General features: G+C 37.4%; 1 long non-coding RNA gene across 2 annotated transcripts in view; it reads left to right on the top strand.

Annotated features, from left to right (window-relative positions):
• Nucleotides 1-17,689, top strand: part of LOC144319960 (uncharacterized) — a 150,373-nt gene that overhangs the window by 126,965 nt on the left and 5,719 nt on the right. Inside the window, exon 6 of one of the 2 annotated variants that reach the window (XR_013385586.1) lies at nucleotides 4,194-5,586. The exons of the other annotated variant lie outside the window; for it this stretch is intronic. This is a non-coding gene — a long non-coding RNA (uncharacterized LOC144319960). Of the gene's footprint in view, nucleotides 1-4,193; nucleotides 5,587-17,689 lie in introns of those variants that run through there. 2 annotated transcript variants of the gene reach the window in all.

Raw genomic sequence — 17,689 nt, 5'->3', positions numbered from 1 at the left:
TGTAGAAAGTCACACAAAATTCTGAGTCCAGTTATTACCCGGGAACACATACCCTAAGGACCCTCCTATGGAGGTGAGCCGCAAAGTTGGCTCTAGGTTTAACTAGTATTCATGACAAAGAAGGACACCTAATCCATTACAACACTCCCAGTGCCTTCAAGATAAAGACAAACCCTCTGTTCAGAAGAAGCGCACATAAATGTCTCATCAAATCATTTCCTGTTACAATTCTCGGCGCAGGCCAATCTCATCTTATTGAAAAACACGATAGTAATATCCATCAAGGAGGGCAGCAGAACTATTTGGCCTAAGTATGCAGTTTAATTTGGTTTAACTTCATTTATCTAAGAGATGGGTGGACTGTACATGTTTCAGGAAATTCCCTACCAATGCCACTTCTCACAACTGGGCTCCACATGATTACCTTTCCACCTTTAACTAAAAGCTAAATAGGTATTTTGGTATAAATCCCCCACTCCGAACATCCTATAGAACTTGCATGCCCAGGAATAGCCTTTGGGAAACCCAGTCTTCCAGGCAACATGGAGTTTTCGATGGGGAAAATGAAATTCAAACTCCTTTGTAAGATTTATGATGCCTTTAACAACCCAAACTCAGTCTGCTTTTCTAGACCTGATTTATTGCCCTCCTTTTAGCATCTTCATGCTTCAACCAAACTAACCTACATCAAGTTCCACGAAGACACTCCGTGTGCTCACTCATTGAGACCCCATACGTGCTTCCTAACCACCCTCTCCTGTCTCCTGTCTCCTCTAGCTTCTCTGCCTACTGGGTCTTGAAGGATATCACCTTTTCTGTGATTCCTCCCCGGGTTCCACCTAACAATTAATCTTACTCTTTACTAGATTCCCATAACATTTTGCTACTACCGTATTTTATTATCCCCTTTTGTTAGCTTCTCTGATTTTCTTTCCTGCCACATTGTCAGCTCCTCCAGGGTAGAAATGTGTCTTATTTATCTTTGTATCCCAGCATTGGGGACATCGTCTGACCTGGATTTATTTCACCAGATATTTATCGAGTGCTTCCTGTACAGACAAAGCAAGCTGGGACAACTCCTATCCTGTAATGCTAGGTTAAAAAACAACATGTGAGTTATTCTGCAGGTGACCTAAATATGTTTCCATTATCTGAAGCCACCCAGATCTCTGGAGATGGATTATTCAATATGCTTGATATAGAAAAGGAAGGCCCAGTACATGGTTAGGTTGAATCACAAACTGATTGTACCGAACACTGGTTCTTAACTTGGGTTTTCCTAGATTTGAGAAGCAACTAAAAAAAGCTGCACTTGCAGCTTTTTCCAAGCATTTATTCCAAGCATTTTCTCTTGTTTGTGCAACCTCCATCAAGCCGAAGGACTTTGCAAAATTATATCTGGCATGCAGATATATCACTTCATCCATCAATAAAGCATGCATCCCTTACAAGGACAACAGAGCAGCTATTCGAGGGGACTTTGACAATTTTACAGCGCAGGTAGGAGAAAGGTCAGAGAAAAAGAAAGGTATCTACTCCTCCTTGGTTTCCTGACATAAATAGAAAATTTAAGAACTAAGTTGCCAAATTTCTTTGTCATTAAAATGACCTATTAGGTCGAGGCTGAAGTAAGTATTGCGTGAATCTGATCTCACTTGGGGACTTTGAGAGCATTTAATCAGCCATCCATCACAAAAAGCCATATTATGGACATTCAGAGCCGCAGGAGCACTGCAAAAATCTAAGCACATTTCCATAAATGCAGCTCCAAAAATGTGTTGAGCAATGAAAACATTCTGAATATAGAAATTGGAAGCTGATATTTGAAAAGTTACTTTATACCATATTGTTTATGGCTATATATTAACCAGCCTAGCAAAAAAAGTTTTTCTTTTTTGGTATATATATGCAAAGTCAAATGAGACTAATAACTTTTGGTTAGGAAATAAGTTATTTCGCTGTATAGAAGAGTATCCACATGATAGAGTTAAGTGCAGAATTTTATAAATTTGGCATTATTTTTCTGTTTTCTATTCAAAATAGATACACCAACAAACTTACATCAAGAGTTAATTGTGCGTCAGCCTCTGTAGTTGGCACTAGAGAAAGAAAGATCACTAAAATCTTTATCCACATGTAGCACACAGGATCATAGAGAAGACAGACCCGCTAAGATATAATTTCAACATATTATGATGTTAATTCTTAGATACAGTTTTCTGAGTGCTAAGGGAACTCAGAGGAAAGGCATGGACAAGAGTCACAGGAAGGCTTCCTGAAAGTGCTCAGGCTTGGAAGATGAAAACAGTGAGCACCATGCATTGGATGGAGATTACAGTGTATCTCCTCACAATGAAATGAGAGCAGCGGGAACTGAGGATGGGATCTGGGATATTCCACAAATTAAGAGGCAAGTGGAGGAAGGGGAGACTTTGAAGATCAAGAAGTGATAAGAGAGGTAACAGTAGAGCCAGGAGAGAACGGTGCCACAGAAGCTTGTTGTGGAAAGCAAGAGATTACAGACAGCAGCTCACAGAGGGTGTAATGGTCCACAGAAACATGCACAGAAAAAGTAGAGAGAAGAGAGGATGGGAGCCATGTCCTCAAGCTAACGGAGGCACCAAGAATATGGGTGGAGTTGACCATGAGTAAGAGGAAGGAGCTCCAGTCTTCCACAATGGTGGCAAAAGACCCAAGAATGGGAGCAGGAGTAGGTAAATAAATGGGTGGGAGCACCAGAGTTTAATGTCATTCAACTCCAAATGGCTTCAGTTTTTTGTTCAAAATAGGCAACAAAATCATCTGCTGATGGGGATGACAGAGAGACTGGGGAAAGGGAAGGAAATGGTAGTTTAGGGACATTAGAGATAGAAGCAGAAGAGAAGAATTTTACTGAGAACAGGGGAGAGCATTGGGTTTGAGATGCCTCTGATTCAGATGGTTGTGTTTTTTTTTTTCCACCTAAAAGCAGGAGCCCAAGAATTAGAAGCAGGGAATAATAGCAAATGTTCGCTGAGCATTTACCATATATCCCACCCTAGTTTTAGCATCGTTATATTTTATGGCAGGCATAAGAACAACCTCTCCAAAATGCCTAATCCTAATTCCTGAGACCTGGGAATTTGCTACATTACGTGGTAGAGAGGAATTAAGATTGCAGATGGAATTAAGGTTGCTAGGGAGAGTATATTGGATTATCTGAGCTGGGCCAATATAAGAAGAGTCCTAATAGATAGAAGAGGGAGGCCCAAGAGAAGATGACAATGATGTGATGCGAAAAGAACTGAACCTGCCCTTGCCTTAAAGGTGGAACACCTGACCACGAACCAAAGAGTGCAGGTAATCTCTAGGAACTAGAAAAAGCAAAGAAATGGATGCTCTCTCAGAACTTTCCGAAAGGAATGCAGCCCTGAGAACACCTTGATTTGGGCCTTGTGAGATGGTGCCAGACCTCTGACCTACAGAAATGTCAGATAATGAATTTGTATAGCTTCATTTTGCAAATTTATGGTAACTTGTTACAATGGCAATATAAAACTAAAACTCTTGTGTATTTCATTTCAATTTTTGCAACAGTATCTTACCAGTTGGGAAACTTTGTGAGTCGATCCTCCTCTCCTAGTTGCCCTGGATGTCCTAAGAGAGGTGGAGACAAATCTTGAGGAAGGAATGTTGTCATTTTATAAGGCTTCTGCCTCAGGGAAATATTTGTAATAGTTTCTAGGCAAGAAATAATGGACCACTTCTGAAGGCGTGGAGAGTTCAAAAGGGATTTTGATAATGTGGGGCTTTCAAATTCTTCCATCTAGATGTCCCCAGCACATTCTTTCCCTATCAATTCTCTGTTTCAGTATATGTGATTTGATGAGGTTGTGTATCAAGTCCTCTCAGCAATTTGACTCCCAATTAGGTCCCTGGCCTGATTTTCAGCCCAATTTATCCTCTGCTAACAGTAGAGGAGGGTCTCTTTAAGGCCATAAGAGAGTCCTTCAGGGTTGCACATTGTGCCCTGAGTTAGTGGTTGGTTATGTTGAGCCTGCCAACTGGACAACCCTTATAATTACTACTTCTTTCAAGTATTATTGAGCTTGAAAATGCCAGTATCCCAACCCATTTGACTCCAGTCAAGATTCTTAGTAGCTCTGATGTTTAAGCAAGTTAGAGGATAACCCCACTCTACTTTTCTCCTACAGGGGTCATTTTCTCCAGTTAGGACAATATCTAATTCCAGAGGCATCTGCTACATCTTAGAATGAAAATGATTTTCCTTCAAAATCAAGACAAAAGACCATGGAACACAGAAGCCTGAACTCCTAGATATAACAACTTGCTCGTGTTTTACCAACTAAATGATGAAAGGTCCCCCAACAGGGGTGCTTAGGAGGCTCAGTTGGTTAAGCATCCCACTCTTGATTTCAGCTCAGGTCTTGATCTCAGGGTTTTAAGTTCAAGCCCTGTGTTGAGGTCCAACTAGGTGTGGCACCTACTAACTAACTAACCAGGTCCCCAAAAGCTTCCAGCAGTCAATGAAGTTGAGGAAGATGAACTAGCATTGCAATTACAATGTTATGTTCTACTTTTGCCTTCCTCATATTGACTTTTAAGTTTTTTAAAGAATGTGGATTTCTACTGTGGTTTGCCATAATTTTTTTCCCTCATTTTTACTGTGCTAGAACTTTGTCAGGACACATAGATGAATGAATCGATAAGACAGCATATGGTAAATCCATGTCTGCCATTAACTACAAATTTTCAAGGGGCCAGGCACCATACCTTTTGCATACTTTGTCCATCTTTTCCCTCATCTCCCTGTTCTTAGAATAGCAGAACATGCTTGGGATTTACAATTGGAAGGCCAAGATGTCATGCCCAGGTCGGATATTTATTGCTTCTGTATGCCTGAACAGTTGCTCCCTGAGTCCCACCTTCTTCACATCTTAACTAGGGATAATCAGAAAGCCCACTTGATATCATTCTAGTCTTCTCTTTGTTCATGCTTCTCCAGTCACGCCATGTTGAATTTCTACAACATGCCAAACTCCCTTTCAGGGATTCTGTACTTGCTTTTCCTCTGCCTAACACACCTTTACTGCTACACACCAAATAGGTGGCTTCTCATTTTAGGTTTCAGCTTAAATGTTACTTTAGTTAAATCCCATGGCATCTTTCCTTGACTGTTCTATGTAAAGTAGATCTCACAAAATTCACCATTCCTGCACACTGTTTCCTTTAAAAAATGTATAATATTCTGTACTTGTCTTAATTATGTGTGTATAAAATTTGTACATCCACCAATAATGATACCTTTTAAAATGCTAGTTCAAAGGTTTCACACAAGTTGTGGCTCAGTTAAGCATCCGACTCTTGGTTTCAGCTCAGATCATGATCTCAGGGTCTTGGGATCAAGCTCCAGGTCTGGCTCCATGCTCAGCACACAGTCTGCTTGAGACTCTCATTCTTTCTCTCCCTCTGCCCCTCCCCTAGCTCACACTTTCTCTCTCTCTCTAAAGTAAATAAATGAAAATCTTTAAAATGCTAGTTCAAGGTTTCACACAAAACACACTCTTAATAAACATTTGTTAAACATGTGAATCTACTTCACGGACTTTGAGTGTATTAAAGATGCAATATATGTGGGCAACATTTTAAATTATTTTACCTGTACCGATTTCTAGATGCAAATAATATTTCATAATGTTCAAAACTGTTCCTTATCAGATCAATGATTTGATGCTACACCAAAAATAGCAGTGTATTTCTGAACTTTATGGATTTTTAGCATACGACAAAGTTTTAAATGCTCACATACATAATTCTTGCAATATTTTCTTAAAGTGTGTCGGTTATTTTATCCTAAGTAAATGGATTATGTGCAAAATTTGAGTTGTGAAAGAATGACACATTGTGAGAGCTCTAAATGTGTAAATGATTACATGCAAAGTGAAGAATTGCTTTCCCTTTTGCCTACCAGCCAAACTACTCAAATTCCTTTGATGTAGGAGTTAAGGGAGAAAGGAAATAAATATACCCCTGAAATGCCAGTCACAGAAGTGCCCATCAGCTCTGAGTCCTGCCTTAATTGAGCATTGGATATGCATGAGAATGAGCTACTTGCCAATGTCACATGATTTATATCCATAATCAGAAAAGTATGAGGCTTAAAGTTCAGGTGCAGATTGACATTCTCTAGCCTGCATGAAGCAGATCATGACCTTTCAAAGCCATAAGCAATCACTTAATGTCCATTTCTTCTCAGCCACCTGGAACATCAAATCAAGAAGCATCTTTGGAAAGCTAAGATTTTGAATTGCAAAGTGAGACCCAAATCATCCAGCTATTAAGCCTAAAGCTGGGCAAGGAGAAATTAATCAAGCAGTGGGTTTTTGAAAGAGAAATGTGGCTTCCATCTTTTATACATAAGGAGAAGCAAACATATTGAAATCTTTTTCCAGAAACAACATCCTTTGTGACTAGGATCCTTTGAACAGTTTAATGATAATGAGGTCTAGAGTCAACATTAGAAACACATGGAATGGGTATGTTGGTCCTTGGACACATGATGTTTCTAGAATCAGTCATGAGTCCACATGCATGTAACAATGTGAAGGCTCTCAGAGTCATGGGATCTGCCTTTAGTCCTTTATTTAATAGTTTTCTCAAACTAGAGCCTCCTACATTATTTCTATGTAAAAAGCAGGATATAATTCAAGGATTCAGTAACTGGCTGGATGCCTTGGAGTCCCATGGCCTTCATTTCACATGGGTCCAGATAGGAAAGAACACTACTGGCAATCACATTTTGAGTACCTGCAACATACCAGGCTCTATTACATGTCTTATCTCATTCAGCCCTCCCTCTAACACCATGATAGGGTTTTTTTTTTAATGTTATCTACAAGGAAACTGAAACTAGCAAGTATGCATACAAACCTGTCTCAAATAGGCTCCAAGGCTCATGCTCTTTTTACCATACTATCTGTTCTTCACTTGACCTCTATTGAGTGTCAACCTAGTCTTCCCATCAACGTTAAGATCAGTGTTTGCCAGGAGGGCAGACTGGGTCACTGGCCAAAGAATGCGCCTTGTTTTTTAAGCTAAATTTAGCTGCCTGAAGGGTTTCCTCTCAGAAACTCAGAGCAGGATTTATTGACCTTGCCAGTCAAGGTAGTAGTGACTTTAAGAAAAGCCCAACTGAGTTTGCTCCCATCAGTGCTGATTGTCAGGAGCTAAAGTTGGTTCCCCCTGAACATTCTACCCTGGAGTTTAGGATAGCAGGAACTCTCAGCAGCAGCAGTTGCCCTCAGAGATGACGGCTCTCAGTAGTAACTCTAAGTTGCCTCCCTGTCATCAATTCTAGCAATGAGACCCCTCAATAGCTAATAATCCTTTTAACTACTATTGACAAACCATGAGCATAGTCCTTTATGGGTCTTCCAGTATCATTTAGCTCTGGCTATCAGTAGGTGATTATGAATAAAGTCACACAGATTTTGAGAGAAAATTCTTACAATTCCTATGCAAATTTCCACTCAGCATCATACTTTTGCCTGCCCCACTGGCCCTATTTCACTTAGCTTGAGGCTAGGAAGTACTCACACTTCTCTTAATCTGTGAAGGAGACTTCTCCAAGAAGACAGGAAGTACTTAGATTCAGGTTATATAAAGATATAATGCTATAAAAATGCTTCAAAAATCTCAGACTCTTGCTCCCTGGGGCACAGAGGCATCTAAACATCAAGACCCCAGGAGAGTCAAGAAAATCCTTAGTAGTTCCAGGTAGACTATTCAAATACAATAGTATTAGAAACCAAGTCTAAAGCGAGCCACATATAAAACATTTTTCTTTCTCTTCTGCCTTCTGTGATAATTTGATCTCCCTTACCTTGAAAGAAACCTTTATCTGATTTAATAATCTCTCTGCTATCAACCAATTTCTCTCCTTTTACTGTTTACTCTCTGGACTAGAGATAAACCTGCTGCAATATTCACCCCCCTTCATCTTTTTACAATGTGGTTTCTTCCACTGAAACTCTAATATTCTTGGATTCCAATGACCTTTGCAAGTCCTCGGTTTCCTTGCCCTCTCTGTAGAACTTTCCAGGAGAGAAACCAAGAGCTCTGGTTGAGCTGCTCCCCAAAAGCCAGTACCAATTTACTAGTCACATGAGGGAACCATCTTGAAAGCAAATCCTCCAGCCCTCAGTTAATTACCAGCAACCACCAATATCTCCCAAGCTAAGGAGCAGAGACAAGCCTTATCCTGCTGAGCCCTGCCCAAGTTGAAGACCTATCAGAAAAAGATTATATATATTATATTATTATATATATTAATTATATATAATTATATAATATATATATAGAGAGAGAGCTATTTGAAGCCCCTGCTTTAACTAAAACCTATGACTTCAACCCTAAAGTACCAAACCCTCCTCTGAACCTCTCTGCACTATTCATCTATTATTGAACTATGCTATTTTATGTTACAAGTTATTTTTTCATTTGTTTGGAAACTACATCACCTGAGTGATGATTATCCTCTTGGAGACAGGTATCTTGTACTACATTTGTGGAGTTCTCTATGTTTACTTGCACAGCGACTTTCTAGGCAGCTGATACTCTATATAAGGATTTCTTGATTAATTAAATCAAAGACTGTGCTCTGTAAGAAAAAATTTGTGTCAGCCCTGCAAATGTGAGAGATGGCTCAGAGAAGACATGCTGAAACCCATCCAGACTCTGAGTTGATAACCACATTGACATTTTCTATAATAAAAGATCCCCATCATAGAAAATGCATATAACCACCAATTCTTCAATCTACTATAGTGGTTATTTAATGCTCTATTGGAATTTGATATCCAAATCTTGGAATTTATTTAAAAAGTCAAACTACATTAGAACCTTATCACTCAACATATAATTTTTTGATAGAGTTATAACAGAAAAGAATCAAGTTTTCAGTTAATCAGCTACAAACAAGCTATCTGTAAATAATAATTACCACTAATAGCCAAATTAGTTAGAATTCAGGTTTGTTCTCTTTGTTTTTATACTAATTTGTTTCCTTTACCCTAATCAGTTTCATCTAAGGATAATTAGACATAACTTCTGGCACAGTAGTATGAGGAGCTCTGTAGACTCACTCCCTAACAAAACAACCTTACCTGGTAAAAATTATTTTAAAACACCAACAACTATTTAAAGTCTCTAGAAATTGCCTAAGGGCAATACAGTTAATGAAGAAACATTTATTCAAGAAAAACTAATAAATCTTGGTAAGAACAAGGAGAGCCTATGTCAATTGAGTCATGATCTACTCTCTCCCTTGCCACTTCTCTCACAGCTTAACTTCTATTCCACAGAGGGCTTCCTTTCCCCCAAGCTACTAGCTATATCTCCCTGGGATGGACAGGTGCCAATATTTCTCATCCTCTCCTAGCTGCCTGTTTCAGAAGCTAATTTCTAAGCAAGAGTGACAAAGAGGCCAGGGGCTCCCTTCCTCCCTCCAACCCACTCTTAGCCCCGCTGGCAAAGATAGCTTATAACACTGAAGTCAATTACTATCACCACAGTTTGCTCATACAGAGCATATTCCACACTGGGAGAAGCAAGCTGGGAAGACCAGAAGCTACTGCTCCGGCCCAATGCCCTGGTCATTAGAGCAAAAATGGCACTCCAAAAGAAGTGGATCATTGTCCCTGCTCCCATATCCAAAGCAGTGACTCAGATTTTTGCATAGAGAGAAGGTAAAAGAATAAAATATGTAGAAACTCTTTCCAGACAATTTATTTGGAATTAAACGTGGGCAAGTTTAATCCTAAGGGATTCTCATAGAACAATGGAGATTTTGGTGTAGATAATTAAGTGGAGGTTGATAGCTCTATGAAAGCAATAAGAAAAAAATATAGGCCAACTAGATTACCAGAGTGAAGCAAGTAAAGAGATAACTACTATGATGAGCCCTCCTGAAGTCAGGAAGAAACCTCAAAGACTAACTCTGTAAAAGGCCCTGATGTAACTGGATCAGACTGTGGAGCACTGTATGTACTAGGACGTCACTGAAAACCATAGAGTAATCATCCAGCAATTAGTGGAGCCTAACAGCTGGCTGTGATGCCAACAGACAAAAGTTTTAGCAGAGAGACCAGGAAAGTAGGCAGCAAAAGAGAGCCCTGCTAAAATCAGTCATCCAAGGGTGACTGTGCCCATACCCAAGGCTGCACCTTCCCAAGAATGGCATCAGAGGTTTCATGCTGCATGGGAGATAGATTTCACTTAAGTACTCCAGCCAAGTTACTAAGCAGATAAACAAGCAAATAGTAACAACAAACCTAGGAAAAGAGAAATCAGTAACCAGAGTAGCTACAATATATTATCACAAATGTTTGGTTTTCAACAACAAAAAATTATTAGACATGAAAAGAAGCAGGACAGCATGGCCAATACAGGGGGTGGGGTGACAAGAAGGCAACAAAAACTATCTCCAGGAGGGCCTAGATCTTAGATTTAAAACAAGTTCACAGCAGCCACTATAATACGTTCAAAGAACTAATGGAAACTATGCTTTCAAAACTATGATGACAATGTCTCATCAAATCAGAAATAATAATAGAGATGAAGATAAAGCAACTGAAATGAAAACTTTACTAAAGGGACCCAAAGCAGATATGAATTGGTAGAAGAAAGAATCAATGATTTTGAAGATATGTTGATACCAGCTACACAATCCAATTAACAGTGATAGAAGGATGAAGAAAAATCAATAGTGCCTTAGAGAAATGTTGGACATTATTAAGAGCAGCAACCTATGCATAATGAGACTACCAGAATGATGGGAGGGAGGCAAGGGAGTAGAAAAAAAATATTTCAATAAAATAATGGCTAAAAACTCCCAAATTTGATTTTTTTTTAAAAGTGATCTACACATCCAAGAAATTCAACATAGTTCAAGAAGGATAAATACAAAAAGATCCACAGCCAGACACCTCTTACCTGATATGTTAAAAGACAAAGAAAAATATCTTGAAAACAGCCAGAAAAAGAACTCATCAAGTAGAAGAGAACCCCAAAAAGATTAACGGCTGACTTCCCATCAAGAACAATAAGACTGGAAGGCAGTGAGAGGACATATCTAAAGTGCTAGAATTTCAAAACTAGGTCAAGAAACTTATATCCAGAAAAATAATGTTTCAAAAATGAAAGCAACTCAAGACCTTCTCAGATAAATAAAACTGAGAGAATTTGTTGCTATCAAAATATCTCATAAGAAGTATTAAGAGAAGTTCAGGCTGAAAGTAAATGACCACAGATAGTAATATAAATCTATATGAAAGAGCAAAGAGCACTGATAACTATGTAATTATAAAACACAATATAAATGCATATTTCTTCTTCTTTCCCTTAGTTTATTTAAAAAACAGCTGTGCCAAAAATATGCATATAAGTGTATTTGGGGGCCTAAAATGTTGAAATGCAATACAGTTGATAATACCAAAGAGGAGGTGAGTAGGAGCAAAGGTATAATATAGTAAGGAAATTATACCATACGCTAACTAAAAGTGAGAGGAAGAAATGAAAATGGCAAATAAGACAGTTAATATAACAAACTCTATAAATATATACTTGCTCTCCTTTCCTCTCTCGGCTTCTTAAAAAGATATCAATTGTATAAAGCAATAATTACAGCAATGTATTTGGGGGTTTGTTACATAGATGTGATATGTATAACAATAGCAGCACATAAAAGGGGAGAAACAACAGAGCTATATAGGAGTAACTTTTCTAGTATTTCACTGAAATACAGGATAAATCTGACATGCAGTCTGAAAATTAAGATACAGATGGTACATCCCAGAGCAACCAATAAGTAACTAACTCAAAAATACATATAATGTAATGTCACACTAGAAAATATTCAAAAGAAAGAAGTAGAAGAATTCAGGAACAAAATCTTATGGATTCAATTATGTCCCCCCCAAATTCATATGTTGAAGTCCTAATCCCTCACCTCATAATATTACTTTATTTGGCAACAGGGTTTTTACAGAGGGAATACAGTTAAAACGAGGTCATTATGGTGAGCCCTAATCCAATACAACTAGTGCCCTTATAAGAAACAAAAATCTGGACACATGAAGACAGAGAGAAGATGATGTGAACAGAGAGAAGGATAAGATGGATTTTTTAAAGCCAAAGAGAGGGCAGCCTGGGTGGCTCAGAGGTTTAGTGCCACCTTCAGCCCAGGGCCTGATCCTGGAGACCTGGGATCAAGTCCCATGTCAGGCTCCCTGCATGGAGCCTGCTTCTCCCTCTGCCTGTGTCTCTCATGAATGAATAAATAAAATCTTAAAAAAAAAAAAAAAAAAAAAAGCCAAAGAGAGAGACCAAAGAGAGCCAAAGAAAGAACAACTCCATTGACAACTTGATCTCAGAACTTCGGGCCTCTATTTGTTGTTTGTGTTGTGTGTGATAAGCTCTCCAGTTCATGATACTTTGTTATGATGGCATTAGAAAACTAATGTCTATATAGAAAAAATGTAAAATGACAGATGTAAATCTAACTCTGTGAACAGTAACATAAGTGTGAATGGACTGAACATTCCAATCAAAAAGCAGAGACTGTCAAACTGAATAAAAAGACTCAATTATATGCCATCTACAAGAGACACATTTTAATTTCAAAGATACAAATAAATTGTAAGTAAAAGGATTAAACAAAAGATCATACCAACAGTAACCATAAGAAAGCTGAAGTGACTATTATCTGACAAAATAGGATTTAAAACAAAAAAAAATGTTAAAGAGAAACATTTAATTATTACAAAAGATTCAGTCTATCAAGAAAGATAACAAACATATATGTACCTAACACAGAGCCTAAAACACATAAAGCAATTAACAATGTCAAACACTGACAATCAACAATGGTTGAAGACTTTACTACTCCAATTCCAATAATAAATAAACCAAAAAGGCAGAAGATGGACAAAGAGAAGAGCTGAACAACACTATAAACTAGTTAAACCTAACAGAGACTCTACCTACCAACAACACAATATATATTCTTCACAAGTGCACATGAGACATTCCCCATGACAGATCATATGCTAGGCAGTAAAACAAGCCTCAATAAATTTAAGAGGATTGAAATCATAGAACTAATGATCTCCACAATGGAATCAACTTAGAAGTCAGTAACAGAAAGAAATTAAAGGAATTCAGAAATATGTTGATATTAAACAACACACTCCTAAATATCCAATAGGCCAAAGAAGGAACCACAAAGGAAATTATAGAATACTTTGAAATGAATAAAAATTAAAATACAGTGTAGAAAAATCTATGGGATGCAGTTAAAGCAGTGCCGAAAGGGAAATTTATACCCTATGTTAAAAAAAAAAAAAACAAAAACAAAAAACTCTAATAAATAACCTAACATTCCACCATAAGACACTGGAAAAAGAAGATGCACTAACTTTAAAACAAGCAAAAATAAATAAATAATAAAGATTACAGTACAAATAATGAAATGGAGAATAGAAAACCAGGGGGGAAAAATAAACAAAACCAAGATTGTTTGGGAAAAAAAAAATTAAAACCTTTAGCTAGACTAACAAAAAAGAGAGAACATTCCATTACCAAAATTAGGATGAAAGAGGGAACAAAAGTACTGACCTTACAGAAATGAAAAAAAACCCAAAGATACACTATGGGCAATGGTATGCCAACAAAACAGATAATCCAGATGGACTGGATAAATTCCTAGGGAGGTACAAACTACTAATTCAAAAAGGAATAGAAAATCTGAATAGATCTATAACAAGAGATTAGTAATATATTTTTTAAAAAAACTATACACAAAGAAAAACCCAGGACTCACTAAAGAATTCTACTAAACATTAAAAAAGAATCAATACCAATACTTCACAAACTCTTCATAAAAATAGAAGAGGAAGGAACATTTCTCAATACATTTTATGAGGTCAGTATTACCTCGATACCAAAACCAAAGATAACAAGAAAGCTACAGATCAGTATCTCTTACGAATACAGGTAGAGAAATCAATAAAATACTAGCAAAGAAAATCAAACAACATATTTTTTAAAAGGTCATAAATCATGATCAGGATATAAAAAGGATTATACACCATAACCAGAGGGATTTATTGCAAAAATATAAGACTGGTTGAAGATCCAAGTATGATTAATATATGTTTTAATAAAAAATAAATGACAAAAAACACACAATCATCTCAATAGTAGCTGAAAAAAAATTTAACAAAATAAAATAATCCCTTTGTGACAGAAACACATAACTAACTTGGACTAGAAAGGAACATCCTCAATCTGAAAAAAGAGTACCTATGAAAAACCCAGACCTAAAGAGAAGAATTAACAGGAAGATTCCACCAGTTGATAAGTATGCCTATTCTAATTACGCATTCTTTAACGGAGAAAATCACCACAGGGAGGGTTCAGGGATCCACTGAGAGATGGGCCTGATCTAAAACTCCATTGGTCACCTGACCTCCATAAGCGCCTCCACTGATTGATGGGGTACAGTCACAGATGTTGGGTCTCTTGGACTTAGTTTAGACCAGTTTCCAGTAATCCCCAAAGGGTCTAATTATTTCCTTTCCTCAATATACAATTACTCTGGTAAAAGGCTATAGGTCCCATCAGGGGAACTGGGAGAAAGATTAACAGCGTAAAGTTTTGGTAGTGTACTGAGGTCTTTCCTCAAGGAGACACAACCCCCTCCTCATTAATGGGTTGTGGGTCTATAAGTTGGCTCAAGTCTGGGAACTGATTTTAAGACCATGACTGTTTTTAGGATTCAGGTTAAACTTTCTTTTTTTCATTTGGCTTAAAGTTTTTCTGCTTGTACCAAACAAAAATTTAGTAAGCTTCCTGTAAATTTTACTTCTCATTGTGATTAATTAGCCAGAGCCATAGTTCTACACAAGTCAGACTACCCATTGCTGCTTTGACTTTACTGTATATTATAGTAGCCATTCCACTTGCCCTTTGGTGGTGGAGCCCCTGCCACTCAGGATCCAATTATACCCATTGCATTTCAGTTTCCTGATTCATTGACTGCAGTTTCCACTGTGAACTCTAGCCTACGGAGAAGAGTGGTCAGCTCTCCTCACATATTTATTCCTCACAATGCTAGTGGAAGGTCTAGCTTTTGGGTCCTCCCAGGGAGGAAGAGTAGGCTTTACATAACAAATCCACTCTAACATTCCAATCTCTCTAAGTCTTTGAATCTCTTCCTCTACAGTAAACCAAGGTATGTCCACCATTTCCAATTCACTCATGGTCAGCCACATTTTGGTCCATGTTTCATTATCCTTAAAAGAAAAAAATCTAAATGCTTCCTCCCTCCCCCAGTATCAGGAACAAGACCAGGATAAGTGTTCACACCACTTCATTCAACATAATAGTGTCAGACAGTTACATTAGACAAAAAAAAAAATAATGAGAAAAAAAGGCATCAGATTCTAAAGGAAGAAGTAAAGCTATCTCTGTTTACAGATGATATCATCATGTATATAGAAAATCCTAAGGAATACACTTAAAACTATTAGAACTAGCAAATGTGTTCAGGAAGGTTGCAGGTTCTAAGATCAATACACAAAAATCAATTGTGTTTCAACACAAAAGTAAGGAATAAATCCAAAAATGCAATTAAGAAAATAATTTCATTCACAATGGCATAAAAGAAAATAAAATACTTAAGAATAAATTTCACGAAAAAATTCCAAAAATTATATTCTGAAAACTACAAAATACTGCTGAAAGAAATTAATACCTGATTAGAAAATATCCTGACTAGAAAAAATCTGAATGTATTTTCTAATACCTGATTAGAAAATAATGATATTGAACGATATTCAACTTCATTAATATAACAATACTCCTCAAATTAATTATAGATTCAACACAATCCCTGTCAGATCCAAACTGGCTTTTTAATAGAAATTGGCAAGCTGTTCCTAAAACTCATATGGGAATTTAAGGGACCTTAGAACAGCCAAAACAATCTTGAAAAAGAACAAACCTGGAGGACTTAAACTTTCCAGTTTTAAAATTGACTGCAAAGTTGCAATAATCAAGACAGTGTGACACCAGCATAAATGCAAATATACAGAGCAAGTGAATAGAATTAAAAATTCAGATTTTACTCTCACACTAATGGTCAGCTGATTTCAATGAGGTTAAGAAGACATTCAGTGTGGAGATCCCTGGGTGGCTCAGCGGTTTAGCACCTGCCTTCGGCCCAAGGCGTGATCCTGGAGTCCCGGGATCAAGTCCCGTATCAGGCTCCCTGCATGGAGCCTGCTTCTCCCTCTGCCTGTGTCTCTGCATCTCTCATGAATAAATAAATAAAATCTTAAAAAAACAAAAAAGAGAAGACATTCATTAGAGGAAAGGACAGTCTTTTCAACAGATGGTGCTGGGACAACTGGATATTCATAAGCAAAGGAATGAAGGTGGACCCCTAACTCACATTATATATAAAAATTAACTCAACACTAAATGTTACAAGGTAAATGAAAGAACTAAAAATAAACAATACTTAGAAAAAAATCACAGGCATAAATTTTCACGACCTTGGATTAGTCAACGGTTAAATATAGAGAATAGACTAAGCAACACCAAAAATGGGTAAATTAATTTCATCAAAAAGTTTTTTTGCTACACCATTAAGAACACCACTAAGAAAGTTAAAAGACAATCCATAGGAGAAAATATTTGCAAGATATATATTTGATAAGTGATAAAGAGCTCTTAGAACTCAATAATTGGGGCGGCCCGGGTGGCTCAGCGGTTGGGTGTCTGCCTTTGGCCCAGGGTGTGATCCTGGAGACCTGAGATCGAGTCCCACGTTGGGCTCCCTGCATGGAGCCTGCTTCTCCCTCTTCCTCTGTCTCTGCCTCTCTCTCTCTCTCTCTCTCTCTGTGTGTGTGTCTCTCATGAATAAATAAATAAAATCTTTTTTAAAAAAAAACTCAATAATTTTTTTAAAAACAGTTCAAGAGTAGGCAAAAGATCTAAATAGACATTTTCCCTAAGAAGATTTACAAATGACCACTAAGCACAATAAAATACACTTGACATCATGAGTCATCAGGGAAATAAATAAAAATGATAGTGAGATACTAACTACTTCATATCCATGAGGATGGCTATTATTAAAAAGACAACACAAGTGGTGATGAGATTAGAACCCTCATATACTGCTGATGGGAATGCAACATGGTGCTGTCACTTTGGAAAATGGCCTGGGAGTTTCTAGAAATGTTCAACCATTGTCGTATTACCCAGAAATGTGATTCCTAGGTATGTAGTCAAGAAAAATGAAAGCACATGTTCACACAATAACTTGCACATGAATGTTCATAACAGCATTATTCATTATATCCAAAAAGTAGAATAATCTAAATATCCATAAACTGATGAATGAATGAATGAATGAATGAATGAATGAATGAAATGTGGTACAGCCACACAATGGAATAGTATTCATTCAGTCAAAAACAAGAATGAAGTACTGATACATGCTACAGCATTGATGAATCATGATAACATTTTGCCAAATGAAAGAAGTCAGTCACAAAAGACCACGTGATTCTCTTTATATGAAATGTCCAATTTAGACAAATCTGGAGAGACAGAAAGTACT

This window comes from Canis aureus, chromosome 1 (assembly GCF_053574225.1).
Source record: "Canis aureus isolate CA01 chromosome 1, VMU_Caureus_v.1.0, whole genome shotgun sequence".
In the NCBI taxonomy this organism is placed as follows: domain Eukaryota; kingdom Metazoa; phylum Chordata; class Mammalia; order Carnivora; family Canidae; genus Canis; species Canis aureus.
Note: the sequence above shows the minus strand (reverse complement) of the source record. Positions and strands in the feature narration are given on the sequence as shown.